The sequence below is a fragment of the Falco rusticolus genome, chromosome W, assembly GCF_015220075.1.
Source record: "Falco rusticolus isolate bFalRus1 chromosome W, bFalRus1.pri, whole genome shotgun sequence".
Classification (NCBI taxonomy): Eukaryota; Metazoa; Chordata; class Aves; order Falconiformes; family Falconidae; genus Falco; species Falco rusticolus.
In genome coordinates this window covers 9,358,660-9,379,547 of record NC_051209.1, presented here as the reverse complement: position 1 = coordinate 9,379,547, position 20,888 = coordinate 9,358,660, and the positions used below count along the sequence as shown (strand labels likewise).

General features: G+C 50.3%; 1 protein-coding gene across 9 annotated transcripts in view; it reads right to left on the bottom strand.

Annotated features, from left to right (window-relative positions):
* The window catches only part of LOC119140751 (mitogen-activated protein kinase 4-like), a 47,078-nt gene extending 28,737 nt beyond the window's left edge, over window positions 1-18,341 (bottom strand). For 6 of the 9 annotated variants that reach the window (XR_005101695.1, XM_037372315.1, XM_037372321.1 and 3 more), the window contains exon 1: window positions 18,245-18,341. The gene's annotated coding sequence lies outside the window, so the exon portion shown is untranslated. Of the gene's footprint in view, window positions 1-3,846; window positions 3,852-5,962; window positions 5,968-12,965; window positions 13,779-17,473; window positions 17,545-18,244 lie in introns of those variants that run through there. The other 3 variants (XM_037372322.1, XM_037372316.1, XM_037372317.1) reach the window with 3 other exon arrangements.
* Between the last annotated feature and the right edge of the window lie 2,547 nt (window positions 18,342-20,888).

The window sequence follows — 20,888 nt, the reverse complement described above, 5'->3', positions numbered from 1 at the left end:
CCTCAGCCACTGCACGGGTCTCCTGGATGTCTGAGGAAGAAAACCCCCCAAATGTAGCAAAAATTTCCTCCTGGCAAAGGGAACTCTGTGAAATAGGGCTTGGGCCAACATGCTTCAACAAGATGCCACATTGGGTTTGAGATCCATCTCTATATCTCGCCTCTCGGCCCCATCACCCAGAGTTCACCACACTTCTCAGCTTTTTAGCACTCCACAGGTGTCACTGAGGCCAGGTAGGCCTGGACAGGATGCAGTGCACACTCCCATGCTGAAGGAAAACAAGTTTTGCCTCATCAGCTTAATTATTAATAATTAGTACAGTTCTAGAAGCAGTGAAAAGTGAAAGGGAAAATGCAATACATGAAACTAAAAGGGAAGAAAGAGCCCTGTTTTATCTCATGAGCAAAGCCCTGGCCTTTGTGGTGCTCCTGGCTATGTCTCAGTCCCTGGCTGAGTGATGACCCTACAGCATCTTCTGTAATTAGAGGGGCCAAGGCAGAATCACTCCTGAAAGGATGGCCCCAGAGGATGGCAAGCCATGCTCCTGTCCTCGCTCTTGTGGCTGGGTCCCTCTCACTGAGCCATCCAGGGAAAAGCTGCCAGTGAATACAGGGAGATGCACCACGGCCAAGGGACACAGCATGCTCCCACGGAACTGAATGCCATCTCTGTTCTTATCTCTGCCTCCTCCGGCCGAGCTAACAGCAAACTCAAGAGACCAGGCTGACCAGCCTTCCCTGAGAGGCTACAGGAGTTATTTTTCCAATGTTCTCCATTACCTACATCAGACATAATTTCTAACTGGTTATTTCCTTAGCAGCACTAAAGAAATGAAATAAAACGTGCACACAACCTGGATGCTGCTCCCAAGTTAAATGAGCAGCTGATGCCTGGAAACTGCAGCAGGGAAACAACCCTCTGCTATTTAAATGTGCATTTTCACTGACTACAGTACTACAGCTAACCAAGGGGGAATTTCAGGATGCCAGCTGCACCATCAGCAATCCCAGTTTTTCCTCTCTTCCTGGTTTTCCAAGTCTATTGTAATGAAAAAGTATTATTTCAGTAGCCTAATGAAAATAGCTGCTGAGACCAACAGCGGTCATAAAACCAGCAATGATGCTATTTGGCTGCAGACAGTGGAAAGCATAGTCTATTTTCATGGAATGATGAACCAGAGTCCCAGGGGTTTTTCAGTCTGGTGAGGCCAGGATCTGCCATCCATTTGAAAAGCTGAATTCAATGGGAGCTTCAGGGCAAACTGCAGCAGAATACAGCCGACAAGTCCTGAAGCACAACAGAGGGTTAGGAGCAGAAAGTAAGAAAATTTGTGGTTACACCAAGACAGCGTGCAGGGAAAATAAGTGTGACTCATTGATATTGGTGGAGTTGCGCCAATCTTTTGCTCATGTGCTCAATAGAAGGTTTTGCTGGGGTGCTGCAATACAGTAAGACACAAAGGGACACTAGTTTTTAGATATTTGAGTGCTAACTCTATTCCCATGCCCTTTCCTACTTCTTACCTATCCTAGTTTAAAGCTAGGAAAGCTTTGGGGTACTTACAGAAAGCACATACCAAAATTCTCTCTGTTGGAAAATTCTCCTGTTCTGCAGACAATAAATCCCATTGATTTAATAAATATGTGTGAGGTCAAAGTCATCAGACCTGCAGCACAGACAGAGGGAAGGGTCAGGAACTCCTGCGATGCCCATGCTCCCACCAGCCTGCCCTCCAGTCACCTAGGCACAGAGGGGTGACCAAGGAAGGGATGTGGTTACTTATAGGGAGAATTATACAATCAAATTCCCAAGAAACACTGTGCATGTAAGAATAATGCGGGAAATGTAGAGACATGTTCCCTCTCTGAAACTGTAAAATATGTTCAGTGTTCATAATTTACCTCTTGCTTACTTTTTCACTGACTGCAGCTACAGCAGCTGCTTCTGCACAGATGCAGAGATTTTATAATTGGGACCCCTTGTGCCATAAAATATAAGGACGATGGAATTAAGTTTTCTTTTATTCTTCCTCTCTCTCTCTCCCATATCACTCTGTGCAAGGAAAACATTTATCCTCACATTGCTGCTGGGATCTGCACTGACCTTTCTGCTCCCTTCACTCCTCCGAAGGTTCAGGGGGGGCTCTGGGTACCCTCACACAGGCTCTCTGCTGCTGTCTCCCAGCAAACTCCCAGCATTTCCCAGCGCAAGACCGGACTGTGACGTTCTGATGAGCTTTCCCTTCTCACCAAACCCGCTCCAAGCACTGGTGATGTCTCTAGCTCAGGGGTCCTCAAACTTTTTAAGCAGGGGGCCGGCATGTGGATGAAGTGGCAGGCAGTCATCTGCGGCTGCTTGGTTTCCCCCCAACCCCCGGGGGGGGGGGGGGGGGCGGGGGGGTGTCTGTAAATACCGGGGGCCGGATTGAGGACCCTGGGGGGCTGTATCCGGCTCACTGGCTGTAGTTTGAGGACCCCTGCATGAATTCATTAAATCTCAAGTGTCCTAACAAGGTGACCGTTATTAACAAAGCACCACAGGTGCTAATTAAAGGAGGATAACAGCCATCTCTCACTTGAACAACTTGTAAAGGGCTGGATCCTGAAAACCATTACACCTCAACAGCCTTTTCAACTGGGCCGAAGATAAAACACTCTGCTACCAAGCAGGAGGGGTCTAGCAGGGGCTTTGCTCATCGGTATGGGCTTAGCTTATTGATTCCCGTATAAGGTAGATCTAGCAGGAGTATGATGAGGTTCATTTTTTCATTCCTTCTCTTCTCCCCAGCATCCTTCCCCCACCCAGCAAAAGCCTTTCAAATGTCCTTTATCTCTGCCTTGCCGCTCCCCATGGCACAGCGGCATCATCCCTACCATGCATGGTGGAAGCCATCTCCCACTCAGAGGAGCCGGGCTGCAGAGACCCTGCAGCGGAGGGTGCAGCAGACCAAGACCAGGGGGCTTGGTGCCTGCTGCTCCTGTGATGGACTCACACGTCTCTTGGAAATCTCTCCAAGCTTTAGTCACAGTAATGGAGTTACTGAAGCAGAGGGAAATATAGGCAAGTCTCCTGTAGCTCTTAGCTTCCAGGCCAGCAACTTCAAGGCTGAAATTTAATTAGTCCTTCCCATCAATAAACATGGGCTCCTGGTGCTCAGTTCTGCAGGAACATCCTGCAGAGAGCCCCGGGGAACATCACTCTTCAGGGTGGAACGCAAGTAAAGGCAATGTCTCTGCTCTTGTCTTGGCAAACAGCCTCTTCCCTTCTGCAGCTCAAACTGTAACTACAGGATCTGGTTCCCTGCTTTGCAACCTCTTGCATCACCCAGGAATACAAAGTTTCTATCACAGCGCTGGGGGGTTCATGCCCTGCCCCTCCCTGAGACCCTCCACACACCCTGACGCCTACAGGCTGCGCTTTGCACTGCCCTCCCAGGAGAAAAAGCACATCAGGAGACCAGATGTGGATCCCAGGGAAACAGGAAAACTGGGGGGCAAGAACCCACCCCAACAAAACCAGTCTGATCTCAGAGGAATGAGCTGATCCCCAAACCTCATGATGAACACAGCCAACAACAGGAACTGTTCAGCCTTTTGGGGCTGCTAAAGAACAAGTGATACTCTTGTGCTGTGTGTCCTCAGCTACCTTGGTGCTGGGGTCTCCACCAGACACCCCACCCTGGAACCCCAGACAGCATCACAAGCCTATGCACCAACACTGGCAAGTGCTCAGACCTCTCTAAAAACAAGCTGCAGAGAGCTGCTGTTGTGAGCTCCTCTGAGTGAAGCTCTTGCTAATTATCACCAACACAGTCCTCCCCCCTGGCAGAATCAGACCCTCTTACACCAGAGCTGCTTATAGCAAAGAGTCAGACACAACTACAGTCAAACCAATGAGCACGCTCCAGATTTCTAAACATGAGTTTTATCCACCCAGCTTCACTAGAGGTGCCAACACACAGCACATCAGGTACCTTGGGTGATCTAAGGAACCTGTTTTTCATGAAGAGTTTTTTCCTTTGGAATCTATTGTGCCCTGACAACCCGGCTGTACCAAACAACAGCCATGCAACCAGCTCAGGAGCAAATCGTATACCCGTTTCTCCAAAAACACTACTTATCAGATGCCTTTAATACCAGGAACCAAACAGAAACCCATTGATAAGATGGGCAGAGCTGCCAGCAGCTAGAGGCCAGAAGGCACCAAGTAGCACTGCCCCAGAAGGAAGACAAAATCTCCGTGAGCCTGTGGGAAAAGCCAGAGGGAAAAGGCAAAACCAAAGGGAAACAGCACAAAAATTAACCCGGAGTCCTAGCTTGAATGGTAGTAAAGCACACACAATTTTCCCATGTATACCCCTGGACCGTACATGAGCAGAACAGCATCACCCAGCACAGCAAAGCCACCTCTGCTGCCCAAACCTCTCACAGGAAAATAGGAATTTTCCTCCTTAACAACTAGGGCGCTTGTGGCCAAGCCAATTTACACTAGGAAAAAAAAAAAAAAAAAAAAAAATCAGACAACATTCATTAGTTCACAGAAAGAACAGAAAACAATTAAGAACTTGCTGACACTCGCAGGGATTTTAAGCTCTGCAGGAAAGCCACCTGTCTGGCCAGGGATTTTGGTAAATCAGCCATGGCAGGGGGCTGTGAGCAGCTGAACACAGGCGAGACATGGGGAAAGGTCTTGTTTCCCAGTGGTACCCAGCACTTGAAGCTACTCTGGGCTTGACAGTCTACAGCCAGACAGTGCCTTGAACAAACATGGCTCAGTACAGGCGCCCCGCAGCCAACGCACCCTCTCCCACCAGCCTAAGTACATTTATTTGACATGGTATCAAGCTGGAAAAGCCCAGCCCCATCTCTATGAAGGCATCCACCTGTGTCAAGCAGTCCATGATGGACAGACAGACATCATAGCCAGTGCATTTTGCTGCACCTGTAGCCTCGCCTCCATCCTGCTCCCTCCTCAGCCCTAGTCCTGCCAGCTGTGGTTTTCATGCTGCATGAGCTTTTAATGGCTGACAACACATCAATTTAAAACCAGAAGAATTATTTCCGTTACCTAAATAAAGCAATTCCTAGAACGGATGACTCCGAAGCCTCTCCCCTAGCCATAAATCAGAGTGGAAACACAATACCTCATCGGGGCAAATCACTTTGCCCTTTTGGTTTGGCACCTACAGTCTTTTCTTCTAAAGAGACAAGACTACCTGTTCTCTGCTGGCGCTTTGTTGGAGAGCTGGGCCTTTTCTCCCCAGGATACCACAGGTCAGGACTTTGCCTGTGTTATCACCAGAGGGGCTGAACCAAGATAAGCAAAAGCAGGACAGTTATTAAAAAAATAATTAAAAGGATACAGAAACAGCCCTAGAGATTTTTTTTACTGTGACTGAGGAGCCCACACCAGGAATTTGCCCCAAAGGAGGTATGTGCAGCATATGCCAGCATGCAAAGAGATAGAGTGACTTCTTTGACTCTCCCCTACCCCTCCATGGGCTCTGAGAGGTACCTCCGTGAGCAGAGAGCCTGATGTCCTCTGAAAACACTGTGCTGGGATCTTGTAAAAGTGCTTGCACTTGTGTCTCTCAGAGCCTGTCTGTAACCTCCCCTTAATCCTTCTGCTCACTGACAAATCTCATCCAGTTTTTTGGGGGGGACAGGGCTGGACCGCCTGCAGATCTGCACTCAGCTTGGGAAAACAATGAAAACAGGCTTTAAGAAGAGGAAAAAAACCCTGCATTTGCCTGCAGAAACCATTTCATAAAGGTTTCCACCCTCACTCCTCCCCCACTGCAGCCCTGCAGTGATGGCCCCACACTGCTGCAGCCCCAACATAGCAAGAGAGATGCTCCTGCAGCAACAGAGAGAAGAAAGGGGGTAAAACTATGTGGTGCAGACTGGCCTAGCGCCCCAGGCAGAAACACCCCAGATACCTCTCTCCACCCAGGCGGCACCACTGAGGGCTTGGAGGAGCTGTACCTCCAGCCACATGCTCTTGTCTCCATCATCTGAGAGGAGCGAGCAATCAGACATCCATCTACGAACAAACCTCTGGGATGGCAATGGCCCAAACCGATGCTCCCCAAGGTGCTGGGGGCAGCCAGACCAAGAGGCACAGCCACTGAACACGGCTCAATCAAGTATGCAGAGAACGTGACCTGTAACCCATCATAACCAGCACAGTTAAAACCTCACGGAGAATCAATCATATGTCCAGGAGGCTGTCCAGATGTGGCATTTCACCATAAGCTCTGTGATATTTGGCTAGTGTTGAAGAGTCAGTCCTTGATCCAAGTGCACGGGGGTTTAGGCAGCAATGTCTCCTAGATGTTCACCTTCAAGGGCAGGCTTGAGCTGCACTTCAAGCCCAAACTGCTTCCCCACTCCTACAGACAAGCCCTCATTCATGGCCAGGTTTCTGTGTTGCACACCTCTGCCCCACATTATCTCCAGGCACAATTGGAAAGGGCAGCCCCCACAGCCTGACTCACACATCCAGCCCACCTGCCCCTGTACATCCAATCTGCTTGGGGGAGCAAGGCTGGTCCTTCCCAATGACGGAGACGCTGCATCCCAAACTTCAGCCCCTTCCTTGATCTGACTCCCTAAAGAGCAGGGCCACAAGGTTCCACACCCCCAAAACAATGCCAGAGACCAGGAATCCCACACTAAATTTCACACAGCAAAGCTCTCTCTCTTCCACTCTGGAAAAAAGGTTTCAATGCTTCCCAGTGATTTGGGGAGACCATGGAGCATAGTCATGGGATGTCATCAGTCCGCAAAGCTGAAAGCCAGTGGCAGAAATGTGCCAGCATCATCAAAAATAACGCATAAGATTTTCTAGAGAATTAAAACAAAAATGTTGTAAGTCCTAGTCCTAAAATAGCCCAAGCAAAACCAAAACACACTCCCAGTGAGTTTTAGCCATCCAGATAATAGATGGGGAATAAAAGGCTTTGCTGGACCACTGCTAAAGCTTGCTCTCAGTATAATCACCTACTACTATAATGAGATTACGTGGATTAGCTGTATTTTAAGGGAACATCAATGAACTGGACAGCCTTTCTAGGCAGGCTTTTAGTGCTACACAGAATAATACGAGAAAGACATCAAATCAGGCAGCTATTTTTAGAAAGCATTCCTCTAAATAACCTAGGTGGAGAGAGACAGCAAGGCAACAGAGGTGCATTAATGCAGGCAGTAGCTGAATGAATGAATATTGCAGAGACAAATAGTCTTATCCCTGGTTTCTCTTGGTTGAGTTGCACAAGAAATGAATTGAGCCAGACCCAAGCTTGCATTCCTCCAATGCCATATTGTGAAACAGACTCAAAGGTTGGAGGGAACGAGCAACACAGGACACACACTACTAACAGAGGAAAACATGAGGCCAGGATGATCCTGGATGAATACGCTAGGGTTTGTGCCTGGTGCCCTTGGGGCACCTGTGCTCCCCCACCCCACAGCCCTACAGAGGTGACAAGTCCTAAGTCCTCTTCCCCAGCTGAAGACAGGGCACATATCTGGGAAGGTGTCTCCCAAACAAGACTGAAATTAGGCTTCATCATGGCATCCTTCACCACATGGGATGCAGGAACTGTGTCCCACAGAGAGCGTGGCAGTAGCATGAGGTACAGACAGACAGATGTTTGCTTGGTGCTCAGAGGGATGGATCTGCTTTACAGTCACTGCACTCTTGCTCAGAAAACCCAGCGCTTGCATACTCACTCTCATTTTCTCCTAACTACCCTCAGGATTTAAGAGGAACTCTCAGAGAGGCCATTATTTTCATTGCTTTTTGTCCTTGGAGCTTACTCCTGCAAAAACCCATCCATAGAAGCACTCAAGGCCAGGCTGGATGGGGCTTGGAGGAACCTGGTCTAGCAGAAGCAGAAAGTGTCCTTGCCTGTGGCAGGGGGTTTGAACTGGCTGGGCTTTAAGGTCCCTTCCAACCCAATACATTCTATCATTCTACCAAAATAGCCAGCAACTTCAAAATAAACTGGACACTGCAACGTCCAAAGTCCTTTACACTTCTTTTCCAGGATGGATCCAAGCTGGAGCCTTGGGGACTGACGCCCAGACATTTTTCTCCACATGTTCTATCCAGCTGCATCTCCATGCCTCTCTCTCATCGCGACTGTGAATAAAACCCAGTTAGGGATTAAGCATCAGAGCAGCACAGCAAAAGGATGGCCCCTACCCCAGGCAGCTCACAGTCTGGGATCTTTAGCTCCCACCCTGGTGAAGCAACAAAAATAACCCATTAAAAAGTCACTTTAATTGCCTTGCCAACGGTTTGCACAAACCCCAGCTAATGCTTGAGGTTAAAAATGAATTAAGCTTTAGATAGCAAATTTCTCTTCCATTCCTCCCACTTTTACCCTTAAATTTTAACAGAGTTGTAGTGAGTGGGGAAACAAGTCCAGCCAGTCCTCCAGCCCTTGTACCCAGCTCTCTGCAACAAGGATCAGGCTCAGTTGTGCTGGGTTCACTCCACCACGGGCTCCCATTACCAGGCAACCAGTCTGTTTTGGGACATACCACCCCAGCTGCTACCTAGATGTAATTAAGACAGTTACAAAGTTGATATTCTTCATGCCAGAAGGAGTCTTAACCAGAATGAGAAAATTGAGAGGGTGCAACCATGCACCAGAGCCCTCCAGAGCCCCGGGAAGATCTGCTCCATCCCACATGGGGCTTATGCTCCTCAGACACTACTTCGTGTCCAAGTTGACCACCACTCAGAAGAAGAAATGTTCCACCACAACATTTTTGTTGGAAAAAAAATAAATAAAAGAAGATGTAAACAGGAGGTGAACATATGTAGCAAAACCCAAACAGCACCTCACAGGAGCACAAGTGGAGCATTGCCTGCTTGCTGCCTGGCTATCACTGCCTGCTACATGAGGATCATCTGAATTGGGCACAATCTTGCTCCCCATCAAGACCTGGGTGCCCAGAAGGGAGGAGATGGAGTAAGACAGCAGCTCCACAGCAAAACTGGGAGGCTGCTGAAAGTTTGGCCTGGTTTGTGCTGTTTTCAAATCTGATGCTTTAAACGCAGGGCTAGAGCATCAGCCTGCCCTATGCTTCGTTGAGAGCAATGCAATTAAGGTCCTCTGCACCAGCTGGGGCTCTAGACCCCCCAGTGCCCAGCACTTATCAAATATTGCTCTGAAACATCCCTTCTGCTCTACACAGGGCCATAAAAGAGTGATCAGGATGGAGCAATTTCACAGCCTTAATCCATTTCTTCACTTTTGGCTCCAGTGGGCGGTGAGATACCCATTTTGCAAAAGGAACCATGCCAAGAAAACCTCACTGAGTGGTTTGGTTTGCAAGACTTGAGCCTCAGAGATTTACTTTTTTTTTTCCCCCCTTTCAATATCTATTGCTCAAAAAATGCTTTCTAAAGTATTTTGCAGATCTTACAGTACTTTGCTGGGATGAAGGAAAGCTGACAAACATTATGGCAATAAAGATTATTTTTTCTGCCTGAGTAATAGCAGGCACATGAGATTTATTCAGATAAAAGAGGCCAGCATTAAGAGATGAGCTTAGATTCCAGGATGCTGGTCCAAATCATTGGGAGATCTGGTGAATTCATGGGGGACAGGCATCCCACATCCCCAGCAGGGGATGTCCTGCATTAAAAGCCACATCCCCATACCCTTCCTAGGGTATGCAGGACTAACTGTCCTCCTCAGTCTCACTGGACTGGTGAAATGAAGCAGGTGAGATGAGCAGAGTACTAACCCATGCTCCTCTGTAGGGAAAAAAGTTTTCCAAACTTTGCCATGACTGTTTTTCCCTAGCTGTTCAGCTACTGCGTTAATCCTGTGACTGCTCCTGGGATCTGCTGAAACACACAACTTTTTCATGTAACATCTTTTCAGTATTTCCTTCAAACACCTTCCCTTTTTCCAAAACACACTATGCCCATTTTGCTGCATTTGAAGAGCAAGCGGCAATTAGCTTTCCAGTTCAGAGATGTATTTTTTTTTTAATCCTTAGACTAATCTTTCTAACTGATAAGATCATGGCATTTCTAATGACTTAAGGAGACAAAGACTGTAAAAGCCTTTCCTGAAAACAGAATTGCCTCAGTGCTCTCTAAACATACAAGATAATGAAGCCCTTCAAGTGCCGTGATCAGACTCCTTTAGCAGCACTAATCGGGCTGGTATAACAATCTTGCTTGTCTCTTCCATCCTCACCCAGTTCAGCAAAATGCTCTCTGCAGCATTTACACTTTGTTAATCAGTTGGTATTTAGCAGAAATCTGAGGTCGCTTGTGCTGAGCTGAGCTGTTCTGCCTGCTCACCTACTTTAGTGTCAGGGGATGCAGCAATGCAACTGAAACCTTAGGCAAAACCCAGCGCCGAAGGGGCACGCAGATGGCATGGGCACCTGTTGTGCCTAAAATCAAGCAGGTATTTTGGGAACAGATGCAGCCACCTCGTTACTCTCAGAATTTATTGCTTTTTGAATGAGCCCCTGTCTAATAACAACAGCAGATAAGACTCAGGTGAAGCTTGAATGTGAGACAAGACAGAGTCAGTAATTGTCACAGCACTCTCCAAACTATCAAGCTGCAACAAGGTCTTTTACCATCACATACCAACACACTCTTCATGCCAGTCCCTCTGCTGCCTTCTCCTAGTCTCTCCTCATTCAGGGCGCGTGTTCTCTCCCTTCTCTTGCTTCTTCCCCAGCTGCTGTCTCTTCACTGGCTCTCAACCACTTAACAGAACCAGCCACAGCTGCACCTTATCTACATCAGCCAACCCACTGCCCCTGAAGCCAGCCCACAGTTGTATATTATCAATGCTAATTAACCCAGCTTCATTCCACTACAAGTGATATCAAGCACTGCTATTGTTCGGCAAACATAAAGTCCATCAAGATGCCCTTTGATATTTCCTTGCTCCTTATTCATGCGAGAAAGGAGATGACTCAGCAATGATACTGTGTGTATCGCTATCCCTTCACAGCCACCGGTTTCGACTCAAGCTTTATTTTCCTAAAAGAGAGTTTCATCAAACCACATGTCCTTGTTCATCTCTGCTACCAGACAACCCAAACCTGACCTCAGGTATAAAGCAAACACAGGGGGGAGAAATGCACGCATGAAATTTCATCTTTACATTACAAAGTGTCTCACTGAAGTTTAGCAAATGGTGGTACAGGCATGCAAGAGCAAGGAATATGTGCCAGCTGCTGTTGCTAGCACAGCTGTATGCACATCTGCCCCCAGTCCTGCAGCATCCCCTTCGACCTAGCAGCAACTCCAGGAGCTGCAAGACCTGCTCCTCTCCGCCCCACAAGCACTTCTGCTTTATGAGGTTCCCTTTTTGGCTTCCCCTACCAGCTCCCTGGCCACCCGTTCCTGCTCCCAGCTTTCCTCAGCAAGACAAGCCTCACCTACCTTCCCAGAAACAGCAGCAGTCTGCCCTACTAAAAGCACATAATTATTTCTAATTTATAGCATTTCTGTACTTCTGGCCATGCTCAGTCTGGGAGATACGTGGAAGGAAACTAAGGCTGGCCTGCTTGTTTGAGGCTCTGGGGAAAGGCTTTTCTGAGGTTGATAAAAACCTCGAATTAAACAAAAAACAAACAAGGAAAAACCAGAATTCCCAGAGAGAAAAAGAAATGTCACTCTTAACAGAAATTATCTGAAATGCTCTGCTGATCAGATTCATTGCTTGTAGAAGAGACAAACCAGTTGCAACGTTTCAAACTACAATACTAACAGAAATGCAAAGAAACAACTTTTCCCCTGCCTCCTTCCCATTCTCCTTGACCTCATTTTAATTGGAAATGGTCCCCACTGAATTGGATCCTGAGAAGCCCAGCACCTACCCTCTGTCCTTGAAGTCATTTTAAGCCAGAACCAATTTCCATATTCACATTTCCAGCCCTGCCTCTTCACAGCAGTGGAGGGTTTAATTTCCCTTTACCCAAAGGCACTTTCTAATAGTTCAAAACTTTCCATATTTCACAGGACAGGGCAGAGAGAGTTAATGGAGCACACAGCCCCAGTGAGGGCCTGGGTACAAACGGGGCTGTGATGGCAGACATGGAACAATATTCCACCTTGATTGCAAACATGATCCATCCTGCGTTTTCTTCTGCCTCCTCTCCTCCATAAACCCCCAGACCTCAGGAGCACATGGTTTGGGGCTGGCAATACCCCCAGCTCCTTCCAGAGGGACCAGCAGCATCACAACAGCCACAGAAGTGAGAGATGGGGAAGGGGCAACAACTCCTTGCAGAAAGGCTCATGCCTCCATAGCAGATATGCTGCATTCCCCTGGCCCTACTTCACTTACACATAGGGACAAGCCTCTCCCAGGGTCCAGAAATGATCTGCAGAGTTTCTTTTAGGAAGGGATTTCAGGAGGGCGGCTTAGGAAGCCTCCAGAAGGAAACAACCTGTACTCTGAAACATGAAATTTGATTAGGCTTATCTTAGTTTACACAGCAAATTGTTGCAGGTGTATCAGTTACCATGTAATTAATACTGTTGTAAAATCAGGTGTAGCCAAGCACTGAGTTGTACAAACAATCTGAGCAGTTGGGACAGATGGACACTAACGGGTATTGGCCTGGGGAGGTTGTTTGCTCTTCCCTGAATCTGGAGGGATCCTAACATCAAGCTGAGACACAGCCAACCCACTTCCCTAGGATATCGCGCAGTCAGAAAGTCTTCCATTGCTCAGCCTGGGAGTAAGATAACAGCTCAAGATAGCTGAGGGTAACTTTTTATCTGTGGCAGGTCATAGCCAGTGAGGAAGGCACCAAGGATGCAAGAGCAGAATGCAGGTTTCCCCCTGCACACAGAAAATCCACACTGGGTCTCAGGAGGGGACCGCTCTCCTCACCGCAGAGCAGCTGTGCAGCCAGAAAAATGCATGAGCACCCCTGCAAGTGACCCAACAGACACATACATACCTGGGCACTGCTTCTCACACCACCCAGGAACACTCGCATCAGTGCTCTGGAAAGCTTCTTCCTCAAGTTCCCCTGCTCCTTGTCTTCCTCCCAGGAATGCCCCGAGGATAAGCGCACCAACAGCCATGTAGCTCTGGGCTGCTGCAGCGGCATGGGCTGGCCAGCTTCCTACAGAGATAACTGTTGTGTATAATATAGAAACTGAGCTGCTTGTTCCAAGCACAACCACTCCGACTGCTTTTTAAAGAAAGGCTTAGCTCGGATGCAAAGTGCTGCAGGAACAAACAGCGCTAATTCCCCCTGCAGCCTCCAAGCCAGTCCCACACCTTGTCCCACTCCTGATCCAATTCCAGGGACTGGGAGTGACCACAAGGCCATCCTGGCACCTTTCAGCAGAGCCGAAATCAGCTCCTGTAAATCCTCACATGCAATTCTGCCTGGAAAGCCTTTGAAGTGGATCACTGCTTAACCCTGCCCTAGCACTGATCATGGGAAACACACAGCGACTTCCCAGTGCCAAGCCTGGGCTGCACCAGTCGGGATCATGCCTGCCTGGGAAGCACAGCTGGTGAGGTCTGAAAGGCGCGGCAGTCATCTAGGAGAGGAGTATGAAGACATCAAGGCACAAAAGAAGAGATTCAGTGCTTAAACATGCCAAAATAATTCAAACCATATGAAGTACATTATGTTCTTCTGCAGTGGTATCAAAGCCACTTGAAGACCATTTGCCGTGTGTTTGTGGGCAACAAGCACCAAATTTCACTCTCTTCTATGCATTCAGCTGAAATGGTACAAGGAAGACATCTTGCCGCTATTCACCACATACATACACCCAGAGAGGCAAATAAAATACCGCAGACAACTAATGAATAATCAATACCAAACCCAAGGAACACACCGGTAAGTCTTTTGAATGAGAAGCCACTGCTGGCACATGGAAGAGCTCATGTTTCAGTGTTAATTGCCAAACGAGCAGCAGATCTACATGACAAGGATGAAGCCCAAATGAACTGCCATGTCTAATGCAAGTCCTCTTCCATTATAGCTTCTTTCTGTTTCTGTGCTAGTTACAGAAACTACAAGCCCAAAATAATGGCAGCAGTGTCTAAATTTAAAAGGGCAAGTTTTACAAAGCCAAAAGCAATTGTTAGTATTGCTGAGAATATGTGACTCCCTTAAAGCACTTACCAAAAACCCCAAAAGTTACAAACCCAGAAAAGCAGCAAGAGTGAAATAATGAAAAAACCCCAACATCCTAGTAAAAACAATATGTGGAAACTGCATGGAAACATGATCTTTCTAAAAGGCACAGAAAAAGAAGACAGAAAAGAAATGGCGCTGAAAAAGAAATGTCCAACATCAGTGACTGATGAGGACCTCTAAAGGAATCCATTAATCCATCTTAACAGCTAACAGAATTAATTGTAAAGTAAGTCACTTTTAAAGCATGCTAGGAATAGAGAATTAGTTAGCTGCTAGATTCACTAATAAGCACCACCAGTATAATTGGAGGCGAATACTGTGCTGCCAATGGAATGCTAAAAGGGTTACCAAGAGGACAAGAAAAATACAAGTCTACAGATTAACCATGTGCACCCCATTGTGCAAAAGCAGGGTCTTTCCCAACAACTTCCTCTATAACCTGCCTTAAAACCCCTTAATGACAGAGCCTTCAGTATTGCCAGGGATCTGCTAAAAGAAAGCATTTAAAAATCAACCGGTGAAACACAGGGAAACTTTGTGTAGTCACAGTATTTTAAGAAAGGATGAAAGGTGAAAGGCAGGAGCAGCAGGCAACCCCTGAGGTCAGCTCCAGCTAGAACAGTGGGACAGAAATTTCAGATAACTACACAAACTGGAGACTAAAAATACAATTCCAATCAGCCAGCTGAGTTTCCTGGAATTAGATCTATTTAAAAGACTTTTTTTGAGCGCTAACAGTGCTGCATGACGCAGGCAACTGCCTCGACACAGCATTTGCCCATATTTCTCCAAAGCACATAATATTTTGAGGATGAATCTCACACCAGGTGTAACCAACTCCACACAAATTAGGTGTGTGCTGATACACTCCCAGCATGGCTGCTGATGGGGTGAGACCAGTGAGGGAAGCCAACAGCCAAGCATGGTCCTCAGGGATTTTTGTTGCTGCTCAGTCTCATCTGTGATTCCTTCTGGGGGATTATATTAGATATAAACCTGTAACACAAAAAAAAGCCAGTAACTAATGGATGGTTGGTTGATGACACAGAGACCCAAATCACCTTGGTGGAGGTCACAGTCCAACAGATCATATTTTTGTGTGGCAAAGTAACAAGGCCAGAAAAAGAGATCTCTGCCCGAGCCAGAAAGGGATTTGGGATGAGTGCGGGGCACCTCTTCTGCATATGCCGTCAGAGCAAAAGGAGGTGATCCTTGAAGGCACAACAGGAAACACATCCATTAGAAGCTGGAAAGCAAGCTCACACCAACACATGGCATTATCAAGGTCACAGCTGCATCCAGTCCGGCTCCCAGGCAACACAGTCACACCAGTGAAGTCCCAAGGGTAGCCACAAAAACCACACAAGATGGAGTCTCTCAGCACAAGGTTATAGCATCTTCAGATTCCAGAGAAGCAGGTGAAAAGGTGACCCGATCACTGCGGACAAGGAGCTGGGAGTGACAAGTCACCTTTGTGACAAGGGCACGACAACATCCCCCTGCTGCAAGTCGAAGCCAGGTAAGTTCAACCTTGAAATGAGATAGCATCTCCCCAGATCGAGAGCAATTAAATGTTGGCACAAGGTTTGGGAGCAAGGGGTGGGGAGGGGGAGGCTCACCATTGCTTAGAGCCATTAAAATAAAATTAACAGGCTGGTTTTTAACCCAGCTTTCTGTGTCTGCAGGAGGATGAGCTGCAAACGCTTCCCTGCAGTTACATTTCTGCAACACCTCCCACCTGGGGACATGGAAAGTTTCAGAAGCATTATTTATGCCTCAGAAAAAGGCCTGAGTGGTAGGAGAACAACAGGGTCGTGCTAAAAAAAGGAAAGATCAAGACCAAACAACTAAAACCCAAGGTTTGCAAGCACTGGGTTAGATTAATCTCATTTAAATTTAGTCCTCACTCAGACATCCAAGTCAGAACCAGCACCCTGGAAGGCGTTTGCCTGCTCTGCGCCTGAGATTTACCACAGGGAGAAACAAATCCTGTTCAGGAGGTGCCCACCCCCTCCATTGGGGGGAGGGGGGGGAAGCTCAGACCAGACCCTTTTAGACACCCAATCAAAGGCAAACGAATTGCACCCACCAAAACAGCTTCAACTGCAAGCGAGCTGCCTCTCACCACCTGGAAAATCAAGAGGTCATTTTGGCTGGTAATGCCAATTTTGGTGATTTTGCCTTGCTGAGTTGCGCAGCACCCAGGAGAAGTACCCAGAAGCAGGATGAGAAGCTACTCCAGCACCTGGAAGCAGGTCTTCACATCTCTGGTCTAGATATGAAGAAGAGATAAACAGAGACCATCCACATGAAGCACTTGGCCTGGAGAGCTTGAGGCTGGCCAGGATGCTCGCAGCCTAGCATCCTTCTTTCAGAACACGGGTTATTTGATTGGGATTTCAGACCTTATTGGTCCTCATTGGGAGGCTGGGCTCAGCTTGAGGAGCGAAAGGACTGTGGTGAGCCTGACTTTTCTGTGCTTTGGCTCCAAGGTCAGGCAGAGGCTCATGGTGGTGATTCTCTCAAGCACAAGGGAAATCGATGGTACGTCAGTTATCATTGTCCCTTTACCCTGTCCTCTTTTGAAGAGAGGGAGGATGCTGATGCTCACCTGCTGGGTACAAAATTTATCCTGGAAATATCACATGCAACTCCAGCCCAGGCTCCTGTAATAGCCTCACTATGGTCCTGGTTGCTCTTCCCCTGCAATCCTTCACTCACACATCTCTACAGGACTATTTGTCACCTTCAACCTGATGGACATCTGTCCATCCAAAAAGAGGAAAGTGCACTGCAAATCCAACTCTCAGTTGCATCCCTTGCTCACATCCAAGGTGGTGAAAAAGATGTCACCATCCCCAGGCCTCGTCCTGCAGGAGGCTGGGCTCCTAATGCAGACTGGGAGAGGGAAAAGCACTCTGCATTTCCTGGGAAGTTGCCAACACCAGGTAGGATTAGACGTGCCAAATTAACAGCGAGGAGCAGGCAACACAGAGCTGAACGCAGGGACTGAAACCCCCTCAGCAAGCAGCCAAGCGTACGTCCAAAACCAAGCCAGCTGCTTCCAACTCCAGCAGCGTCACCCCTCCTCCCCCCGGCATACAGAAGAGACACATGTAGCACAAGTACCCAAACACTTCCAGCACCCCAAAAAGGCTGAGCACCCCAAACCCCGGGGGCCCCCTCTCCCCCAACCCACCCCATGTCTGGAGGATGCGGCTGGGTGAAGCGTTGTGCAGGGACAGCCCATCAGAGCTGCGGGGACAGCAGGGTCGGGGCTTTTCCCCCTCCTTTCTGGTACTCACATCTCCGCCTGGGATGCACCTTCCCGAAGCACCGTGCCGCCCGACGCAGCAGCCAAAACCACGTTCGCCACACATGGAGCAGGTTTAACGCCATTAAAGCCTGGCCCATGGCCACCGGCCACTTCCAGCGCCTGGCTCTCAGACCTGACGGTCTGGCTCAGGCGGAGTAAATCCCAGCCGGCGAGCAGAGGCAGCAGCAGGTTTCCCTCCCCCCGCACCGGGAAGGGGCCGGGACACACCAGGGATGCCGGCACCGGCTGGGCTCTGCGCCCATGTAGCCGTGCGAGCCCCTCGGTCCGTGCGTGTGTACCATAAAGCACGGATACACACGTAAAGCGCGTGTAAACCCGGAGAGAGGCAAACGGCTCTGTATCCCCCTACCCTCCGGCGGCGCACCGGCGCTGCCGGCGGCTGCTAGCCCGCCGCTCTGAGGCAACGGGGTCTCAGGGCAGGCCCGGCGCTGGCAGCGGGGCCAGGCCCCGCGAGAGAACGAGGCGGCCCCGCCGGGCGCTGGCAGGGACAGCTCCCCCCGGGCGGGTGCCACGGGCTCCCCACTGCCGATCCCCAGCTCCGGTGCCGCATAGGGCAGAAGCGGGAGCCCGGGCAAGGGGACGCGCTGGCCAAGCCCCGCCGGGGCAGCCGGCCGGTTCCCCCCGCCGAAACTCCTCACTGCCGGCGGGCTCAGCCCGCAGCACCGGCTAGGCACGGGAGAAGCGGGAGCAACACCCAGGTGCAACGGGGACAAGGGGAACGGTGGGGCGCCGCACTTACCAGGGCCGCGCCGCTCCGCCATAGCCCAGCCCGGCGTACCGGCACCGCGCGCCCTCCTCCGCCGCTGACGTCACCCACCAGCCTCAGCCGCCGCGCGGGGGCCACGTACCGGGGGAGGGGCAGGGGCGGGGCCGAGCCCCGGCGGGAGGCCGGCGGGGACCTGGTGTCCCCTCGGTGTCCCCGGCAGGAGCTGCCTCAGGGGACTCAATCCCCCCGGCTACCCCCGTGTTGTCCCGATGCGGAGCCCTGAGGGGATCCGGTCTACGCGGCTACCTCCGCTGTCCCCGGGAGGAACCCCTGGCAGGAGCCGCCTGAGGGGACCCGGTCCCCGCGGCTGCCCCCGCCTGACTCTCAGACCTGAGGGTCTAGCTCAGGTGGAGTAAATCCCAGCCGGCGAGCAGAGGCAGCCCGCCCCGGCGCGGGTTTCCCTCCCCCCGCACCGGGAAGGGGCCGGGACACACCAGGGATGCCGGCACCGGCTGGGCTCTGCGCCCATGTAGCCGTGCGAGCCCCTCGGTCCGTGCGTGTGTACCATAAAGCACGGATACACACGTAAAGCGCGTGTAAACCCGGAGAGAGGCAAACGGCTCTGTGCCCCCCCGCCCCCCCTGTCGTGCGGAATTAAACTCTATAACTTAGGATAGGTTATAAAGCAGGTATGTTTAATTCACCGGCAGGCATCAGGGTGGATAATTTCAAAAGCACCTGCTGCCCCGACTTCTTTGTGCACGTGTGATTTAAAGTATGCATTCATACATATTCAATAGATGCCCGAGAATAGGTCGGGTTAGGATAATTAGTCTACCGAGAAGTCATTAACATGTTTCCTCCCATTTGCGCTTTCTCACTGTCTCCTGGTGGCGGTCGTGGGGGTCGTTGAGGATGAAGGCTTAGCAGTCTCCCTCGCTCTGAATTTTTCACCTTCACTCTTCCCGCAGTCAGTTGTGTCTCGAGTTTCTTCCAAACCAAAAAACAGGACAGATCCAGTTTTCCTATCTCAAGGCACAGATGTTTGCATACCGGTGTCTTCTTATCGGCACACAGAGCATCCCAGGTCCTTATCAGTACAAAGGGCCCCAGGCAGGTCCGGGCCTAATTTACAAAGTTACACAGTGAAGCTCCTCTTTGTACATACAATGAGAGTTTTAATTATTCTAAGTTTTCCGTATCCTATTAATCTAGTTATTTCTAAGCTTTCTATCAGCTACTGATTTACATTCTTGTGGAGCTCATCTACACCTGTACTAACTGTCCCTTTTGAAGTGTTGAGTGGGCTCCTGCCTGTGTTGATGGTTCCTGTTATCTATGCAGCTCCTGCCTGCAGAGTTTTAGGTTTTTCACTGTATTTTCTCGCATCACCCCGGCGGCGCACCGGCGCTGAGGGCGGCTGCCAGCCCGCTGCTCCGAGGCAGAGGGGTCTCGCGCTGGCCCGGCGGTGGCAGCAGGGCCGCTCCGGCCCGGCTCTGCCCACCCCGGCCCGGTTCGGCCCGGCACGCCGGTTCGGTTCGGTTCGGCTCGGCACGGCACGGCTCGGCGCACCGGCACGGCGCTGACGTCACCCACCAGCCTCAGCCGCCGCGCGGGGGCCACGTACCGGGGGAGGGGCAGGGGCGGGGCCGAGCCCCGGCGGGAGGCCGGCGGGGACCTGGTGTCCCCTCGGTGTCCCCGGCAGGAGCCGCCTCAGGGGACCCAGTCCCCCCGGCTTACCCCCGCATTGTCCCGGTGCGGAGCCCTGAGGGGATCCGGTCTACGCGGCTACCTCCGCTGTCCCCGGGAGGAACCCCCGGCAGGAGCCGCCTGGGGGGACCCGGTGCCCCCTCCCGCCACAGTCCCTGTGAGGAGCCATCGAGGGGCGATCCCGCCTGGCTCCCACCTCGCGGCGTCCCTCAGGGTAACCCCTCACCCTGAACCGGGATACAATCCCGGCCGGGCGTCCCGCCCTTGCCCGCGCCCCGCCCCCGCGGGGATTTACTGGCGTTACTGCGCGACTTTCCAGCCTGTGCCGCGCCAGCAGCCTGCGCCCCCCGCCTGCCCCTCCCCCCCCCCTCCCCCGGGCCTGCCCCCAGGAGAAACAGGTTTGGGGCAGCGCCCCAAGGGGCGAGGGCTGTTCCAGGCCAGGTAGCCGGGGTCTTTCCACTCCTGGGTAGCACGACCCCGCTGAGCAGCCTCAATGGAAAAAAATACACCCTCTTCTGTATTTACAGTGGGCAAGAACAATTAAAGGAAGCTGCTTCAACTGTGTAAGTGGAGGAAGTGCAATAGTTCGATAGTTATCGATCCCCTCCAGACAAGTGTGTGGCTTTGTTAGAGCTGGAGGAACCGAGCCTCCCTCCTCTTCTGCAGGGGAAAGTGGTGAGAAAAAATAAAAGAGAAAATGATCCAGTAAATTAAACACCCAGGGAATTAGGAGGAAATTAAGGTGTATCATTTTTGGCAGTATAGTAGTCTGTAATGAGCCTGCTCTACTGTGTCACTGTCTGAGATTAAAACAAACGTTCCCAGCTGGTTGCCCCGTGAGCAAGAAGGTGCTGAATTGGTGCTTATACCTGTGAATACAAGGGGGAGAAAGAAAGGGAGAAGAAAGAGGAATAGGAGCATTAACAGTTGTCATTAAAACCTTCCAAGGAAACTGATTTCATGTGCC